Source organism: Vicia villosa, unplaced genomic scaffold (assembly GCF_029867415.1).
Source record: "Vicia villosa cultivar HV-30 ecotype Madison, WI unplaced genomic scaffold, Vvil1.0 ctg.000148F_1_1, whole genome shotgun sequence".
NCBI lineage: Eukaryota > Viridiplantae > Streptophyta > Magnoliopsida > Fabales > Fabaceae > Vicia > Vicia villosa.
The window spans coordinates 1,170,217-1,189,144 of NW_026705039.1; the positions used below are offsets into that span (position 1 = coordinate 1,170,217).

Sequence of the window (18,928 nt, forward strand, 5' to 3'; positions counted from 1 at the left end):
TTGTTGATCAATGTTGTCCCATTATGCAAATACATGCTAAAGGGTTGTTTTCTCATGAGATGTAATTGCTTCACCTTTGTTTTTCCATTTGAATGACTTGTTTATGGTTTGTGGTCGTTCTTACAACAATGTTTTTGACGCGCGTAGTTACTGTCTCGGTTCCTAAGTATGTGTTAAGCTACGGTTTTATCTTGTGCTATCGCGTATCTAGTTTTAATATAACACGCGATTGATGGTTAGTTTAGTTTCAAATCATTTTATGCCAACATTTTGTCGTTCATTTTGCTACCGAGGTGCTGTCCTGAGTTGATTTTATCTTACACCTGAACTGTTTGTGGCAGATTGAACACTCCTGTACTGATGTGCACTAAATTATGCAGCTTAACCGATGGTTGTCAAGTTGTGGTTATAAGCTTTGGTATGAGATTCAAATATTCTTCGGAGGACCTGGCGATAATGAAGCGCTTGCTTACGATATGAGAATAGTCGAACATCCTGACATTGTGCTAACTGTTGTTAAATTTCTGTCTCCACCCGGAACATTATCATTCGGCACTAAGTTAGTCGGTGTTGCATCGGTAGAATATACTATGTTAGGAAGAATGTAAATAGGTTAATAGTTGATTGTATATTATCAAAGAATGTAAATAGGTTAACTGTGATTGTATGTTATCATTTCATCATTAATTTTTTTACTGAGGTGCTTTTGAATTTTCATTTGTATCATATTTCAAAACAATGATATTATTATTATTATTAATATTATTATTATTATGATTATTATTGTTGTTATTATTATTATTATAATTTTGTGTAAAACACAGGTGTATATAAATATATAATTCAAACAGTGCTATTTTAAGTAAATTATATAAAAAAAATTGTATAGCTTAGATAGCGCTTTACACTAAAAGCGCTGTCTAAAGTAGTTTTTTTTTAATTTTTGGTTTACTAAAAGCGCTGCTGTAGGTGGGTTTTTAGCAGCGCTTTTAAACTAAAAGTGCTGGCTTAGGTGGGTCTTTAGCAGCGTTTTTAAACTAAAAGTGCTGGCTTATTGGGGCCTTTAGCGGCGCTTTTAAACTAAAAGCGCTGGCTTAGGGGGGGTTTTGGCAGCGCTTTCTCTTTAAAAAAAGCGCTGTCTTTACCTACGGCAGCGCTGGAATAGACAGCGCTTTAAAGCGCTGTCTAAAGCCAAAAAAAGCGTTGTCTAAGATCTTGTTTGGCGTAGTGAACCATTTGGAGTATTTGGCTCATGAGAAATGCGATCATTTTTTAGAACAAATCTTATTGCTATGATGTGGTGTTTTCTAATGTAATTTTTCTTTCTTGGAGATGGATGGCTTTAAGTCAATCTTTGTATCATATTAGCTTCTATGATTAGTACAAATTACCGCTTTCCTGTATCAACTCTATTTAGAGCTCTTGTTTTGTAAGGGTTGCACCCCTAGTGCGATATCTTATAAATTGCTTATTGAAAAAAGTATTATGGCTCATTTGAAATATCTTCAATTTATCTTAAATAAAACATTTTGAGTTTTATCATTTTAACAATTCTTATATTTTTATTCAAATAATAAATTTAATCAAATCATTAAAATTAGTAATCTGTAAAAAGATTACTAATTGTTTTTATTAAAATTCTGTAAAAAGATTACTAATTTTTTTCATTAAAATTATACTCAAAACAAACACACTCTTAAACTGAGCATATTCTTTCTAGTTTATAGAGATTCAGTCATTTAAAAATATTAGTAAGTACTACCTGGTGGCTGCTGAACTATATACAACTGGTTTGCAAAATCTGATTAAATTATTATAATTCCAATCATGCATGCGAGTTGAGACCTAATGATCACCCAAAGTATGAGGAATCCACTTTATTTTCTTTATTACACATGAGAATCTTTGAGTTTTCATTTGTTTCTTCTTGTTTGTTTACTAGTATATTCTCTAAAGGTACTACTTATTTTGGACACTCTAGCTGCAATATTGTTAGGGTAGGTTTGCCAGAGAGGTGAGTGAGTGCACGGTTCTCATCAAGTACACCAAAAAATATGGTAGGTATCTCATAAATAATACTCATATTTTAATAGTGCATTACTTCCAAAAGGTTACTATATACTAAATATTAACCTAGTTCATAGGGAATCCCACATGAGATCATGGCCTAGTAAATGGCATGGTGTTGCAAGTGGAGTTCTTAGTTAGTGGGAAGGTGCATGTGAAAGGAACAGTGACAAAAGTGCATTAGGCCTTAAATTTTAGAGTTCATAGAAACAGCCCTTGAGTAGTATCAAAGGAAAAAGACACTTTTGGGGAAGAGTTAATAACTAACATCTTTAATTTAATACTTGAATTGCATTAATTAATAGATCTAGTTGGTACTTAATTGGTACTTGGTATGTAAACATGACCACATCCTAGCTATGCCAAGTAATATAAAATACAGGCTTGTGCGTGTGGGGTATTTTTAATGGAATCAACAAAAGAAATAATTATATATCAAGAAAAGAGTAGAAGAGGTTTGGTAAGAGAGAAGACTTAAAGTAGTTAGCATGTCCTTTGGTATTTGATGGTATACATAATAATCTATGGAGTACTTTACTAATATTAAAATATAAGTAAAAATAATCTATGAAATATTGTTTGTTTTAAGTATTTTTTTTTTATAAGTAAAAGGTAAATGAATTAATTAGTACAAGGGTTCAAACCTATGAGAATAAATACAAAGAAAAAAGAGCAAGTAACCAACAAAAGTTCCAACTAAAATCGACACACCAATCCGACCAAATAAGATCAGCCTCTATCTTAAAAAACGATATAAATCATTCCCAAGTTAAGAACTTTATCATCCCTACGACATCAAACGTACACAAGAGACCTCCATTAAAAAGGATCTCATTTCTAATAGCCCAACACAATGTCAATCCAAATAATCAACTCAAATCAAACGAAAAAAGAGAGTTAAAAACTCCAAAACTTGAAGATGGACAGTTATGGAACCGCAAACATGAAATCATCAATCCAGAGGCACTCATAAATCTTTCGCTACCTCACCAACGACACGACACAAGAGCCAAAAAGATGATCCACATCCTTCTCTTCCTTGAGACACAACGGACAAATCAAATTATGGACCCCTGCTAAAACTCTCCGCTTTACCAATTCCTTCCTATAAGGGAGTCTATTCAAAATCAATCTCCAACCAAAGATTATCATTTTACTTGGCGCTTTCATCTTCCATAAGTTATTCAAAGCATTAAGACAATTAGGATGCAACACCCAATTCCGAGTAACCCCTTCCAAAATTCTCTCATAGGAAGCTTTTACCGAAAAACCATTAGGATTTTTCCACCACACGTACCGATCCAAAACCCCTAACAAAGGCTAAACAAAATGCTTTAAGTAATTATGTGAATCCTCAGTTTTATTCTTTGTACAAAAATGTTGTACAAAAATGTTGTACAAAAATGTCTCATTTGATTGAATTCAACTTATAAGTAATGAGATTTTTTAGAGTAACAAAATAATTATAGTATATGCTAAAGCTAATGAACTAAAGTGTCTGACTATCCATTGTGGTTACCTTTTCGAAGTGTGTGATTGATTCAAATTGGTTCTAGTTGAGTAGTTCTGGAAAGTGGTGAGAAAGGTGGCATAGACCTTTGTTTGAAGGGTGATACCTGCAATCACACTGACGCTCAGGTTGGTAAGTAAATACGATTGAAGTGAGAGATACTAAAATAGGCCTTATGTAGCTCTAATTCAGAGGCTTTATATAATTATTTAGGGCATATTGGAGTTATGTAGAGTTGTAAAATGGGCTCAATCTATCAGGTCGGCCGACTCACAAGTCCTATATTTTAGTGCAGGCCAGTTTGCAAAAAAAAAAAAGCTAAAATAACATGACCCTATATTTTTGGTCCAACCCACCTAACCTATGTTTTTCATGGGCCGGGTCAGACCAGTCAAATAGGCTTCGATGGACATTTTAAAACAAATATTAATTTTGTCAAAAAAAATTATAAAATAATTTTACTTAATTTTGTGGGAAACTATTGGGCTAAGACAGGTAAACGAAAAAAGTCCAAAACGATTACAAAATGTTTCTAGAATACTTGAATTTGTTTAACAAAATGTTCTACCATCTTGTCTGGAATTCCACAAAACACAATTTCATCAATGTTCATATGAGCTATTATGAGCTTACCTTCACCCTTCTTCACAAACAGAGTTTTGTCAATTCTCCAACAAACTTATATGTGCCTATTTAGAAACTCAATAAGTCTCTCATACCAAGATATGGGAGCTTGTTTTAATCCATAGAGAGATTTCATAAGTTTGAAGACATGACTTAGAGGACATAGGATAATGAAACCTTTTGGCTGCTCAACAAACACTTTATCATTCATGTACCCATTGAGGAAATGTTAGTACCATAAGGATTGGAAACAATTTTGCTAAAACATGGTTCACAATAAGATGTTGGATGAGATGTTCTAACATGTTGGTCAGGTTCATTGAAGACAGATGTTCTGACAGATATTGTGACATGCTATACCAGAACATAAGTACAAGTTGTTTTAATTCTTGACAGATTTGATTTGATTTTGTGAGATTACTTTTGGATATATCTCACTTATTTTTGCATGTCAAGAAGATTTAATCTGGAACAAGTGATTTGATCTCCAACTGTACATAAGTTTCTAAATTTTATATTGAGACAATTTAGGAAACTTAATGTTTTGTTCCAAGATTAAAGGATATTTTTCTACATAATTGGTGTAGCTCTCTGCTTGTGGATCAAGTAATATTCATGTGAAGATTTTAAAGCCCATGGGCAGCTGAGTAGTATTTAAAGAGAAACCTAAACCTAATGTAATCAAGTCTTTCACAATTATAAAATTAGGGGAAGCTTCAAGTCTTAGGTTTTGAGAGTCTCCTATGTTTTTGTAAGTCACCCATGTATCTTTTGATACAGTGAGGTAGACTGATTGTTACTTGATAGTTTGTCAAGTTATTGTTCTCACTCTTAAAGCTTTTAAGCATATAGTTAAGTATTGTTCTCAGTAAAAGCTTTTAAGCAAAACTGAGTTGTCATGTATTGGAAGTATAATCTTCTATTTTGGATATAGTCATTGGGATTGTGACTGGTTTTCATCACTGAGGTGATTGGTAGTAGTAAGTGAGAGGGGGATCTCATATCTAGAGGGTTCTAGGTAGAAGTTGCACAAGGTAGTGATTAGGCGAGATGTTTTAAATTGGGACTGTTTAGGCTTTGAGCTAATACTATCATAGTGAATTTTCTTCCTGGCTTGGTAGCCCCTAGAGTAGGTCACGTGACACCGAACTGGGTCAATAATTATTTGTGTTATTTATCATTCTGCAATTTATTTCTGCATAAGTTATAGTTTTGATATGTTAGTTATGTGTGTCAACGAATATTGTAACATTTGTCTTGGCATTATGTTCTGAGGTTGGGACATCAGTATTGACATATATTGCAAGTTCCAGAATTTCAATTGGTATCGAAAAAGCACCCTATTTTGTTTATTGGGTGATCTCCATGGAGATAATATTCTGGTACTATTTGTCTCTTGGGAATCTAGAACGATAGCATTATGGAAATCAACGGATAAGTGTTAAAGATATAGAAGGGGAGAGTATAAATTGGCTCTTTGTAACCCTATAGCTATTAATGGCATAATCATTGGTGGTGATAAGCACTAGTTCAGTATGATTATCACATGTGATGTGGCCAAAGATACTTGGAAAATTCTCAAGTTCACTCATAAAGGCACATCAAGGTGTTTTTGAGGGAAAAGAGTTCGGAAGAAAGGTTGATCAAGGTGAAAACACTCAGGTCTCTACCCAAGAGATTTGACACAAAAGTGACAACCATTGAAGAAGCCCAACATATCAACAACATGAGAGTAGTGAACTTGTTAGGTCACTTCAATTTTGCTTTGAGATGCTCTAAATTGAAAGTTCTCAATATAAGAACTAGAGCATGGCATCTGTCTCCAACTCTATAGGAGTTTGTGACCTGATTTCTAATGAAGGGTTATTTAATGCAATTTTGCACTTCAATCAGGTTTTAGGAAAGTGGATAGAAGGTCAAGGCCAAATGTCAAGAACATTAGTAATGACATCAGCAAGATCTATGATGATCAAAGAAAAGTTGGGTCTAAAGTAAAAGCATTTAATGCAATAAGTATGAAGGCTTTGGACTTATTATGGTAGAATTCCCTACCTATTTCAAGAAACAACTAAATGGCCTTTTTATTTCTTGATCAAATCAGGAAAGTGATCCTGATGATTGAACCTGTCAAGATAGGGAGGTGAGGTTCATATGTAGTCTCATGTAATGAAGAAATAACTCATGATGAGCTAGCTGCTTCCTGCAAATATTTGTGCGTCAAAAGTGAAGAAGTATGCCAACAAGGAGAAAATAGAAGGTATCTTTCTCTTAACTATAGGCTGAAAAGGAAGGATGTTTCTATACTATCTTTAACCTACGGGACAAGTTGATTTCTTTTTTACCTCCAAATTTGAAATCGTGATTAAGTTTGTGAGGATGGTGAACAATTGGGTCCAGTATGTTTGAGAGATTCTTCAAAATTGGAAGATGACTGGAAACCTAAAAGGGATAGGGTTTGATTTTAAAGGCTTTAACAAGTAAAGAAAATCTTAAGTGACAAAAATTTGTTTCCATTCAAAGGTAGAGTTGAGTTAATGATGTCAAACAAAATGTCTCAATATCGTGTTGAAGCAATGAAAAATTGAGACCAAAGCCATTGGATTTACTTGACTCATTATTTTAGTGAAAGAATTGGGAAAAGATAAAAATAAAACCCGAAAGAATCTTTTCAAAAGCAGAGATCTTAGGTATGGTGGTTGATTATGCAAGGGGAAGGTGTTAGCACCCCTCACATCCGTGGTACTCCATAGGAACCTTTTTGAAAATCTATGTAAAAAGAAATTGTGTGCAAAATATGGGAAAAAAAAAGTTTTTGGTTTTAAAAATATGCTCGGAAAGACGTTGCATCTTGTGCCTACATACCTCCTCAGTGAAATGGAGAAGTCAGAGCAATTGTAGCTATGATAAAAAAAGAAAACATGATGGTTTGTTTTAAAATGAAGAGACACTTTGTCATCTTAGGAGAGAAAACTCAGCTAACCATACTTGAACATGAGAACATGTAAATTCTCTGCATCACAAGTGACAGAATGGCCCCAACTTGGATAGAAATCAACAAGTATGCCACTAACTCTTTCATGTGGAAAAGAATCAACTATATCAATCAATATCAAAGGGATAGGGAATTACATCTCAAATAGGATAATTATTCATGTTTCATCCTAAAAAATATTTAAAAGAAATGGTCAAAATAGCAAAAAGGTTTGAAAATAAATAAGGTTTTAAAAAAGATAGAAGATTTTGAAAATTTAAGAAGATAGGAGGAGATAAAGGGACTATCCTAAAGCATAAAGTAAAAGCTATGGACAAGAATAGTCTAACCAACCAAGAAGCCAACACTTGACATAAATTTAACATAAGCATTCCCTTCCTTTGGATTTAAATCAACATATAGCAAATAAAGCACTTGAACGTAATAACTAGAGCTCCCAGATAATATTCCCATTTAGCATTACTCAAGAATCTTGGTTTGGCCTTAGATGAAATTTCCCTTAGATTGGTTTGCATACAAATAAAAATCTCAGATGCCTTGGAGTAAACTCCAAGGACTTCAGACAAAATAACAACAAGATAATACAAGATCCAAAGGTCCCAGATGAATTGGTCTCAGATGAAGGTTCCAAGGTCCAGATCCTACTTCTAAGTCCAGAGGTCCAATTACTTGAGCATAGGATAGTAACCATAGTCCAGGGAGCTTTTAGTCTTTTAATGTTCAAGTTGATTATTAATGGTTTAAGAACAACAAAAAAGTCCAAATGTACAAAAGAAAGAAAAAATGAACAAGCATAAGTAAATGTCCAAGTGGACAAAAGGAAAATAACATAAGAAAAATATGAGAATGAATGCTAAATATGAAAATAAAGCATAAGATAAAATAAAACATAAAAATAATAAAATAAACACAAAGATAAAGCTAGAAGTTAGAAATTAGTGGCTAATAGTTAGTTGTTATAAAGAATGATCAATGATGATTGAATAATGAACTTATGCCAAAATTGATGAAAACTCAATAGAGGTTTGATAAAATAAAAACCTCCTAACAACAAGTTTCATATGTATTTGGCCATTAGTCAAATAATCAACCATACTTGGACTTTCAAACATCAGTTTGAGCCACGGATGATCATTTTCCAATACGGGACAAATTTAGCGCTATGTTAAGCAATCGTAAGTGAACTTATATAGAAGTTTCACCTATATGAGTCCGGTCAATAGCTATTTATGTGTTCAAGAACAAATTAGAGAAATGATATAGGAAATCATTCTCCCAAAACTTGCAACACATGTAAAACAACAAACAAAATATTCAAGACAAAGTCGAGGAGCTTACAAGATCATTACATCAATCAAAGCCTTCTTAGTACTTAGGACAAACTTATCATCAATTAAAAGTACTTAAAATGACCTCATGATCATTTTGAAGTAGATTTGAGATAATGAAAGTTCATCAATACCAATCCAACCCTAATTGAACTAAATGAATCTTTAAGTCCAATTGATCAAAAGTAAAAGAAGAATGGGATTGAGATGAAGAGTGAGGGGAATGAATCAAACTTAAAACCAACAAGTACATATGAATTTCCCTTGGCCATTGTGGGACTTCATCTTAATGATTAATTAGAAGAATGGTAGAACCATTACCTCCACACAATGAATGCATTAAGACTTGCACCGATGAGACAAGAGAAAAAAGATGAAGAGAAAGAGAAAATCAGATCACGAACCTTCACCAAATGGATCATCAAGAATTAATTCAAAAATGAATTTAAAAAAAAAATTAAATGATTTTTAGAAAGGGAAATAGAACCTAAATTCGAATCAAACATCTAAACATTAAATAAATTCAAACCAAAGATCACCATAGGTCAAGGATCATCTAAGGATCATTTCCAATTTTTTCCAGAATTTTATGACACTTAAAAACATTTTAAAACCAATTAAAACACAAAGAAAATGAGATAAAAATATTCATAAAATCAAAAATCATTTAGAGCATTTTTGGTATTTTTTTTCATAAATTTTGGAATTAAAATGAAGGAGTTATAAATTTTTGAAATAAAATCAAATTAAGAAAATAAAATAGAAAAGAAACCAAATCAGAAAAAAGGAGGCGCAATGAGTATCGGTGAACTAAATGCTTAATGTTAGCCATAAGTTTGAGTTGATTTGATGGAGAAATTTACCTGAACGAAGTTGACTTAAAACCTTCTAAAAACTTAATGAGGAGCTTAGTTCAATGCACGATTCTTCTTGCTTTTGATCTGAAAAGCTTCACTCTAGTTCAAGGAAGCTACATAAATGCTTAATTTGGTTAGTGAGAATAGTTTGGTATGAAAACAAAATTCAAGCTTGAGAGTTCGAATGGGATCTCAGCAGGGGTATTTTGGCTATCAAAAGCTTTTCCAAGTGAGTAGAATAACTTCCTTATTTATAGGAGAATATGATGCAATGCTGAAGCGTGTGAGAATGATCAAAAACAAGTAAATTCATGTGAAGATTGAGACATGGAATGTGTGACTTGCAATTCATTCAAAATGCAGCCAAAACTTGAGTTTCAAAGCACTAATCACCTTCTTGAAGCTTGATAAACATGTTTAGATCAATATTGAACCATAATTAGCATCATTAACCAAGTTTCAAATGAAATTGCAAACTGATCATGATGGATTTTTCAGTTTCAAGGTGCTTCTTCATCAATGCACAACTCACAATGTATGAGGTTTTTATTGCCATTCTTTTTGCAATGGAAAGATTTTCCCTCAAGCTTTGCAATGTGCAAAGAAATTATTAATTTGGATGTTTGAGAACAAAGTTATGATGCTTCGAAGTGGAGAAAAAATAAGCACCTTTGGTACTTAGAAAAGTTTCTAAGTTAAGAGCTCAAAGTGACTTATAATGTCTTGCATAATTCCAATGCCTTCCTCAATGATTTGGCTCTTGATCCTCAAAGATGAACTGAAGTAGACATCAAGAAGAGTTCATAGAAGAAAAGAGGAATTAGAAGATGTTGAAAATTGAACAAGTTATGGCCATTGGAAGTTGATGAAAACTTCTTGAAAACTCCATAGATGACCTATAATCCTTTGCAATCTTTCATGAATTTCCATTCAAAATTAGCGATTGAACCTCAAATATGAAATGAGTAGACTCATTCAAGATTATTTTGCAAAAATAATGGGATCAAAATGATAAAAATTGAGCAAGCTATGATCCTTTGAAGTAGACACAAAATTCTTTAACTTTTCAAGAAGGACCTATAATGTCTTCACATCTTTGATGACTTTCTTCACGAAATTATCTCTGGACTTGTGAATAGAAGTTGTTGATGATGTCAAGGAGATTCATTTGCAAAAAGAAGCATTAAAAATGTTAAGAATTGAAAGAGTTATACCCTTTTGATCATAGGATCAAGAACTTGGAACAAAATGTTGAGGTGATATTCAAACAAACAGAGCCTGCGTACAAGAGGATTTCAGAGAAGTCACACAAGAGTTTGTAAGTATTTGCTTTAGGGATTTGAGTCGTGCAAGCTCAATATAAAATACGTCTTGTTTATCCCTCGGTTAGGAGCTCTATTTATAGTTGCTGGAGAAGTAATCACCATCATAAATGGAGGGACCTTGGATTCCCTCTATAATTAGAAAACTACATTAACCTCTTCCTCCTGGCCATTAAAGGATTGTAAATCTCGTAACGATGGAGTCCTTTCGTAAGTGGACGACTGTTATGGGCAACTAGGGTGAACGGTGCCGACCTTACTTATGATAACATCCACCAACTTAGAGAATCTGTCTCAACCGGGCTCAGGACCCTAACCGGGTAGAAGGTCCATGCCAATTTGAAGGTTCATGCGAAGCTAAGCTAATAGTTTCTTAAGATTAGTCCTAACTCTTATCCATCTTATCTTGGGCCTACCTCCTTCTTCTGGTGCCGACTTTCCCGACCGGCCTAAACATTCCAAATATGTACAAGCCCCCCGATCTAGAATTCTGTAGGGATGAATAGTTTGGTTCATCAAGAGTTTATTTTGGGTCGGTTTGGCAAGCCAATTTCCCCATCCATCCAACGGTCAAAAAATCTGCTTTTGCGTGTGTCAACAAGTTTCCCCTAATAATTACTACTTTTGATTTTTTGAATGCACCACTAATGATGAGTATTTATGGGTAATATAAATCTATACCATAACTCTATTTTATTAGCCCCTGAACCTAATTAAAATTTATTAAAACGGTTGCCCTTTTTCTCTCCATCTCTTTTACGATTTCCAAATATTTCTACTCGAAGCTTTTCTTAGAAGCGATTTTTCTTCGTCCCTAGCTTTCTTCATCAGGTAACTTTCTTATACTCTCTTTTATTCTTTCCTTTTTATTTTTTATTATGGTTATCATTAGAGAGTGTGATGGGATGGAGAATATTATTGTTCCCCAAACTGCTGAAGAGAGGATAGCTCTCTGGAAGCAATGTATTGAGTCATGTGAAGGTCATATGCATCGGGTTGATTTCAACCAAATCATTCAAGAGTTGTATGGAGACCTTTATGGATCTTTTAGTGACACTGACTCGGAATTTGGGTCGTCAAGTTCGGTAGAAGTTCTTACGGAAATGGGAGGGTCTTTCATTGACGCAGAAGTATTAAAATATAAAAGTAGCTCAGTGACTTACAACAATATAAAGAATTTTCGTTCCAAGAGAGATATCTCTTCTACTGGAAACAAAGAAGACATAATTTTGGACGTGTGTGAAGAAGGTGAAGTCATATGTCTTTTTCGTCCAAAGGATGTTGGCGATGAATCTTTCTACTTTTACCTGAGTCTTTTAGATGATTTTTGGATTCAATTTCCTTTTACTCATTTTGAAGCCAAGCTGCTAACCTCCATGAACGTGTCCCTAGTCCAGATCTGACCTAACGCATGGGATTTTATAAAAGCTTTTGAGTTCTTATGTGAAGCTCTACTCTTTGATCCCACTTTGGGTATTTTCTTTTCCCTCTTTGAATCAAAAGGGGCTGACAAAGGAAGTTGGGTAAGTATCAAAGGATCCTCGGGAAGGAACTTTCTCTGAACTTACACCTTTAATTATAAAGACTTCAAGAATCGGTTCGTTCGGGTAAAAGGAAGTAATGGGTGCCTGGAAGTTTTATATGGATTTGATGGAAATCCGCGCTTTCCTTTTTATAGGACCGAGAATCTCGTCCCTATACTTGGTTATGATTACGATAACCCCAACAACCAACTCCGATCCTCCTTAGCTCTCTATTCCTCCTCCTGTCAAGAAACAGAAACTCTCGTTGAATGAGTGAACCAGCAGTATTGATCAGGCTGTTTCTGCCGTGATGCAAGAACACAAGCAGAGCAGCCAACAATCTTATTGACTCGTAATTTAAATTTTGGGAAAATAGCTTTGACGGCTTGAAATTGCTCTATGATCATTTGAATTTTAATGAAGACGTTTCTAAAGCGAAATCCATCAGTCCTCAACAACTTACTTCTAACTTGGGCGCCTACCTCCAGGCTTTATTTGAATATAGGGATGAATCCTACCAAGCTAAGCGTCGCTTATCTCAGGAAGTGATTAAGTTGAAGGAAGGCTTGAGGACCCAAAGTGAAAAGTTCGACGAGGTCAACAAGCAACTAGCCCAGCTGTCAGAGGAAAGAAAGAGTTTTGAGGCTCTTATGGCCAACCTTACTCAAGAGGTCGAGAAGCTTAAGGGGTCTGTCCAAGAAGTCAAAAAGCTCAAGGAGTCTAATGACCATCTTAAATCTTCCTTAAAGGAAGCCCAACTCGACATCCTTTATGCCAGTGATGAGGCTTTTGAGAGAGCAAAAGTGCAAGCCTTGGTCCTTCAGCTTGACCTAAATGTTGAAGCCATGGACTTCTTCAAAATTGTATGTGATCGCCAACTGGTGGACCTGGATGATGGAACTCCTGAAGCCGAAGCTGGAAGTGTGCATGACAAGGATGATAAGGAGCCCCTTTTGGAGAATCCCGAGGACAATCCTGAAGCCGAAGCTGGAAGTGTTCTTGACTAACACGACAAGAGACCGCGATGGCCTAGTCGACTTGTGTCAAAAGGGCCGCGATGGCGCAATTTTGACTAATGCAACAAGAGACCGCGATGGCCTAGTCGACTTGTGTCAAAAGGGCCGCGATGGCGCAATTTTGACTAACGCGACAAGAGACCGCGATGGCCTAGTCGACTTGTGTCAAAAGGGTCGCGATGGTGCAATTTTGACTAACGCGATAAGAGACCGCGATGGCCTAGTCGACTTGTGTCAAAAGGGCCGCGATGGCGCAATTTTGACTAACGCGACAAGAGACCGCGATGGCCTAGTCGACTTGTGTCAAAAGGGCTGCGATGGCACAATTTTGACTAACGCGACAAGAGACCGTGATGGCCTAGTCAACATGTGTCAAAAGGGTTGCGATGGCGCAATTTTGACTAACAGGACAAGACACCGCGATGACCTAGTCAATTTTTCGCGACAACTAGTTGCTTTGCTCCGATTAATACTTCGCTGATGACAATAATATCTTGAATGAAAAGATCGGAGATGCCTCATTAAAAACCCTGATAGGGAAAATAGTACTCCTACCGACCTTAATTTATTACAAGCTTCTAGACACAGTTCTTCATCATTGAAAAATAACAAACTTATTCAACATCCAAATCCTAGAAAATCCTAAACTGTCGCTCTCCCTTGTAATTGCGCGACGATGGTGTATACTTATTCCTTGGAAGAAGATCGGTAGATATACCATTCCTCACCTATCCATTTGTCCCTCACCATCGAAGTACCCCAATGTTCACTAGGAAGTGTCAGAGTATGATTCCCTTGAATATTCCTCCCGGGACCTCTTGCCTTCCTCCACGTGAGACCTTCTCTTCATTACTCTCAACTGTACTGGATCCTTCTTGCCTGCAGATGATGAAAAAACATCATTTACATAGGACGACAACTTACCACGCTGAACCAGGGCTTCTATCTCCTTTTTGAGCCATATGCATTCTTCTGTGTGGTGGCCTCCCACTCGGTTAAATGAGCATCACGGTTCCTTCCTACTGAGTTGTCACCTTGCGAGCCCGTGGTGGTCTAATTATTAGGCCCAGATGATCCACCTCTTGCAGGATATCCGATCTCCTCGAATTGAGGGGTACAAAAGGTCGTTCTCTCCTTCCACAAGGCATCCGGCTTCGTTCCCGCGTATCATGTTGTTGTGCATCGAATTGTTTTTCCTTCCAAAGTGTGTTCCTGTCCGGTTTGTTATGAAGCTTCCTTGGGATGCTCAGGCGATATTCTTCCTTGCTTCTTTCTTCCTCTAAGATACTATAGTTGAGTAGGTCTATTGCTTGTTTCATACCAGCATTTGGTTTTTGGACCGATAACCCTTCCAAGTCACCAACTCGGATACCATCTTGGGGTGCCCCGGTGTCATTAACAGCTCGTTCATTGAAGCAAGCTCGGTATTCCCAAGCATGTACGATCAGCCCTGAGCGGTTACTAGGAGGATTATTGATAGGTGCTTCCCAATGCTTTCCCACTGGAAAGGACTGAATCATTTTCTAGACCAGGTCAAGGTATCCTAAGATGGAAGCTTTGGGGATGCCCATATACTAGTCTAATGCTCCGCCTTTGAAAGTTCCTAACATTAGCACGCATTTGAGGGTATTCGTATCCCCGAGTGTTGTGGCTTGATCATCTATGGCCCTGATATGTTGTCCAGGATCCGTCATGTCGTCGAAAACAGGTAGGGGAGGGAGTTTAAAATTTTTCGAGATCCCCTCCGCCATACGGCGTCTGACAGAGGTTAGAAATAAGGTGACTCGTGCGTGAATCCATCCTCTTTGGGTATTCGAGACTGTAGGAATTGTACAAAACCTTGCAGTGACTCGTTTTTCTATTTTAAAGCTTCTGCCATGGTTAGTAAATAGAATATGCAAGATTGGGAACTTTCATCCATGGTGGATATTTGGTTTCCTTTTTGGTGGGTATGTGTGAAAAATATGCGGCCTGAGAAAGTTTTACCTAGGCCCCTGTTGAAGCTGTATAGCGGTAAGCAACAAAAGATTTTGAAATATTGATCCGGGAATTATCGTGTCCACAGAGATGGTGAGAATTCCATTCAACAGTTTCTACAATTTCGAACTTGAGTTTGAATGACAAAAGTATAAGAATGGAAAAGTAAAATATATGAACAGAAAAGAATTCATTCTTCGGAAAGGTAGGACTTATCAAGCTTTACATATGATCTACTTCTTACAAACTTAAACTTGTCGACCAGTTATACTCAACCTACGATACTCGTCTATGTTATCACGTATCTCTCACATAAGTGTTCATCTTTGAAGCACCTACGAGACAATTCACAACTAAGGTTATCTCTAACGCAAAGTCGCAAGAACATCCGTGTTCTCGCGTTGGCGATCTCTCGCGCGCCGCTCAAACACGAAAGCATTAAGTACAGATACCCACCGTGATTGTTAGCTCTAAATCTATCTCTAGAGTTCGGAAACTAACAGATAATTATCCTAGATAAGGATTCAAGAAGTTTAACTCTAAAGCAACCCAAATCCCGAGCATAGATCAAAAATCTAAGACAACAATCAACACAGATTTATAAAGCAGGTTAAATATAACGTCATGATCAACAAATATACATGAGTTAAAAGTAAAATCATATAAAAAACCCAACCAAAGAGAAATACACAAAGAAGAAAAGAAATGAACCGAAAATCTCCCGGTTTGTCAGCTCCGTTCGACGCTCAATCCACCCCCAATCATCCAAATGCAACCTCCGAAGTTGTTTTCTAAGTTAATCTATCCAAAAAATGAAGGTTGATGGAGTTGGGACAAATACCTCAAAACCATAACCTAAAAATGTGATTGTTACCCCTATTTAACGAGCTGGTGTCTGTCATGGTCGCTCAGCGAGCGTACTCTCGCTTAGCGGCTGACAGCAAAAGTGAAATCTTGTTTTCGCCATAAGTTGAGAACCGTAACTCCGAATTGCGTCCGGTTCGAAGCATTGGAAAGCTTATTCAATGATCTATCCAATAATGAATGAATGGAAACCAAAATGATGATTTTGGTCATCCTTATTTTGAGCCTATGGAAGTCCACTTGACGATGGCTAAGCGGGCTTGCACCAAAACTGCGAAATCGAAGCCGTGCCTTTGACACTTTATTCCTCAAGGCTCCAATATGCATAACTACCTACAAAATACAGGAAAAACTATTAAATGGTATAAAAGTATATGAAAATATAACTATTCCCAAAGTATACGTATTTATACACAAAACGGGGAATTATTCAAACGGTATTAACAAAAGTACTGATAAGTGCCACTATTTACATACACAAAATAAGTACATTTTGGCACTTATCAGCCCCACGGTGGGCGCCGAATGTTCCTGCAGAACACTTTTGATTACTTCCCGAAAGAGGATTTCGGCAAAGTCACACAGGAGTTTGTAAGTATTTGCTTTAAGGATTTGAGTCGTGCAAGTGGTGCAAGCTCAAGATAGAATGCGTCTTGCGTATCCCTTAGTTTAAAGCCCTATTTATAGTTGCTGAAGCAGTAATCACCATCATAAATGGAGGAACCTTGGATTCCCTCCATAATGAGCAAACTACAATAACCTCCGCCGCATGGCCATTAAAGGATTGTAACTCCTGTAACGGCGGAGTCCTTTTGTGTGTGGACGACTGTTATGGCCGACTAGGGTGAACGGTTTCGACCCTACTTATGATAACGTCCACCGACTTGGAGAATTTGTTTCAACGGGGCAGAGGACCATATCCGAGTAAAAGGTCCATGCCGAGTTGAAGGTTCATGCCGAGCTAAGCTAATAGTTTCTTAAGATTAGTCCTAACTCTTATCCATCTTATCTTGGGCCTACCTCCTTCTTTTGGTGCCGGCTTGCCTGATCGACCTAAACATTCCAAATATGTACACATCTAAACCATTGTTTTTCAATTCTACACTATTTCATATGTAAATGAATTATGTAAAGCAACCAACTATCTAAATATCAATTCAAAAAGCACTAATTTCAAGTTGGATATACATTAATACAATCAATTTAAAACATGAACTAAATCTACTAAAGTCATAAAATTCATACATTCATGTATTTGGGTCATTAATGGTTGTTCGATCAAAATTCGATAGTTTAGTAAATTCATATTTTAATTTTTGTTTTAAAATTTAAAATATTAAATTCAAGTTTAAATCATCCGAAGTTAATCAAACAATCATCATTACTTTAAATGTGTGATTTCCTGACTTCAAGGAAATCTTATTCCTTAATACAGTATTTCTCAATTTATGCGTGTCATCTTTGTGCAGGGGTCATGCTAATCTTCTCTATAGCTATGTGCATGTAAGGATTAGGAAATATCACTATGCTCTAACCTACAGAGGTGTCATTACGAATTGTGAGAGTAATTTTGTATTGGTGAGTTAGCAAGCTCTAGAAGGTGGCCGAGTCAAGCTTAATATGGATGAAGCTAGTAGTGTTAATAAAGAAGCGGAGTGTGGAGGTATTATTCAAGATAAGAAGGGAAAGTGTAAAGGTGGCTTTTATAAAAGTGTTGGAGAGTGTAGTGCTTCGAGCAGAGATTTGGGAGTTTTGGAAGGTTTAAAGGAGGTTTGGTTTAAGGAAAGTGGAGGTTTGTGTGGACTCGGAAACGGTTGCTAAAGTTATAGAAGAAGAAATAAAATTAAAAAAAGAGATGAAAGGATATGCATTGATTAAGCAAATTCAAAATTGCATGAAGTTGCATGAGTAAGTGAAAGTGGTTTATTTCGTATAGATAAGCGAATTGATGTGCAGACAATTTGACAAAAACAAAAATAGATAGCTTGCACGATAAAGTATTTTGAGAAGATGCGTTGAAATTTCTCAAGGACATAATAGACGGAGATGCAAAGAGGACTGTTTTCCAAAAAATAATTGTGTAGTTGCTTTTTTATGGGGGCTTAAGCCCTCCCTGTAATTAAAAAAAAAAAAACATAGTATTTTTAACTTAGTTTTACAAATGTCACCACTTAAACGTTTCCGTTTCATTTTGCACTAGTGGATGCATCACTAATAAAAGAGACACATTGCTCTCATTTTGTCCTAGCTAAAGGTCACATACATGACAACACTAGCTAAACCAACATGACAACACCTTATGCAATCCAATACAACAGAGAAATAAATCTGTCTCCAAGTTTGAAAAATGCACTCATTACACATTTCACAACCAAACATGGAACCAACAGTAATAGACAAAGTGTCATATTGTAAATTATCATGATAGACAGAAAGAGAGACAATGGGAACAATACAACTAGACAAAAGTAAAGAAAACAAGATACGAGTCACTTTTCATTCAATCGAGAGGTTGGGCTTAAACAGTTAATATTGTTCACAGGTTGTCACGGCGGAATCTTTTTCCCAGCGATGAGGAGTGAAAGACATCACATGCCACGGTCGCCCAAACCTTAAAATATGTATATTTATTTCCATCCCATCTTAATTTTATATATATTCTATTGTAAAGTTTTTATATTAACACTAGTGTCTTTGAAAAAAAATGTGTTTGTATTTATATTTGGGTCAATATTGATATTTTTTATTATGTTTAATTTATTTAAACTGTTACCAATACTATCGTGTTGATATCAGTGTCGTGTTTAGAATGTCCGTATCGTACTTCAGATAAATATTAATATTGTTT

The 18,928-nt window shown here is 35.9% G+C and overlaps 1 pseudogene; it reads right to left on the reverse strand.

The window, feature by feature from the left end:
• Positions 1 to 17,508: 17,508 nt before the first annotated feature.
• On the reverse strand, positions 17,509 to 17,603 carry LOC131624711 (U6 spliceosomal RNA; annotated as a pseudogene).
• Between the last annotated feature and the right edge of the window lie 1,325 nt (positions 17,604 to 18,928).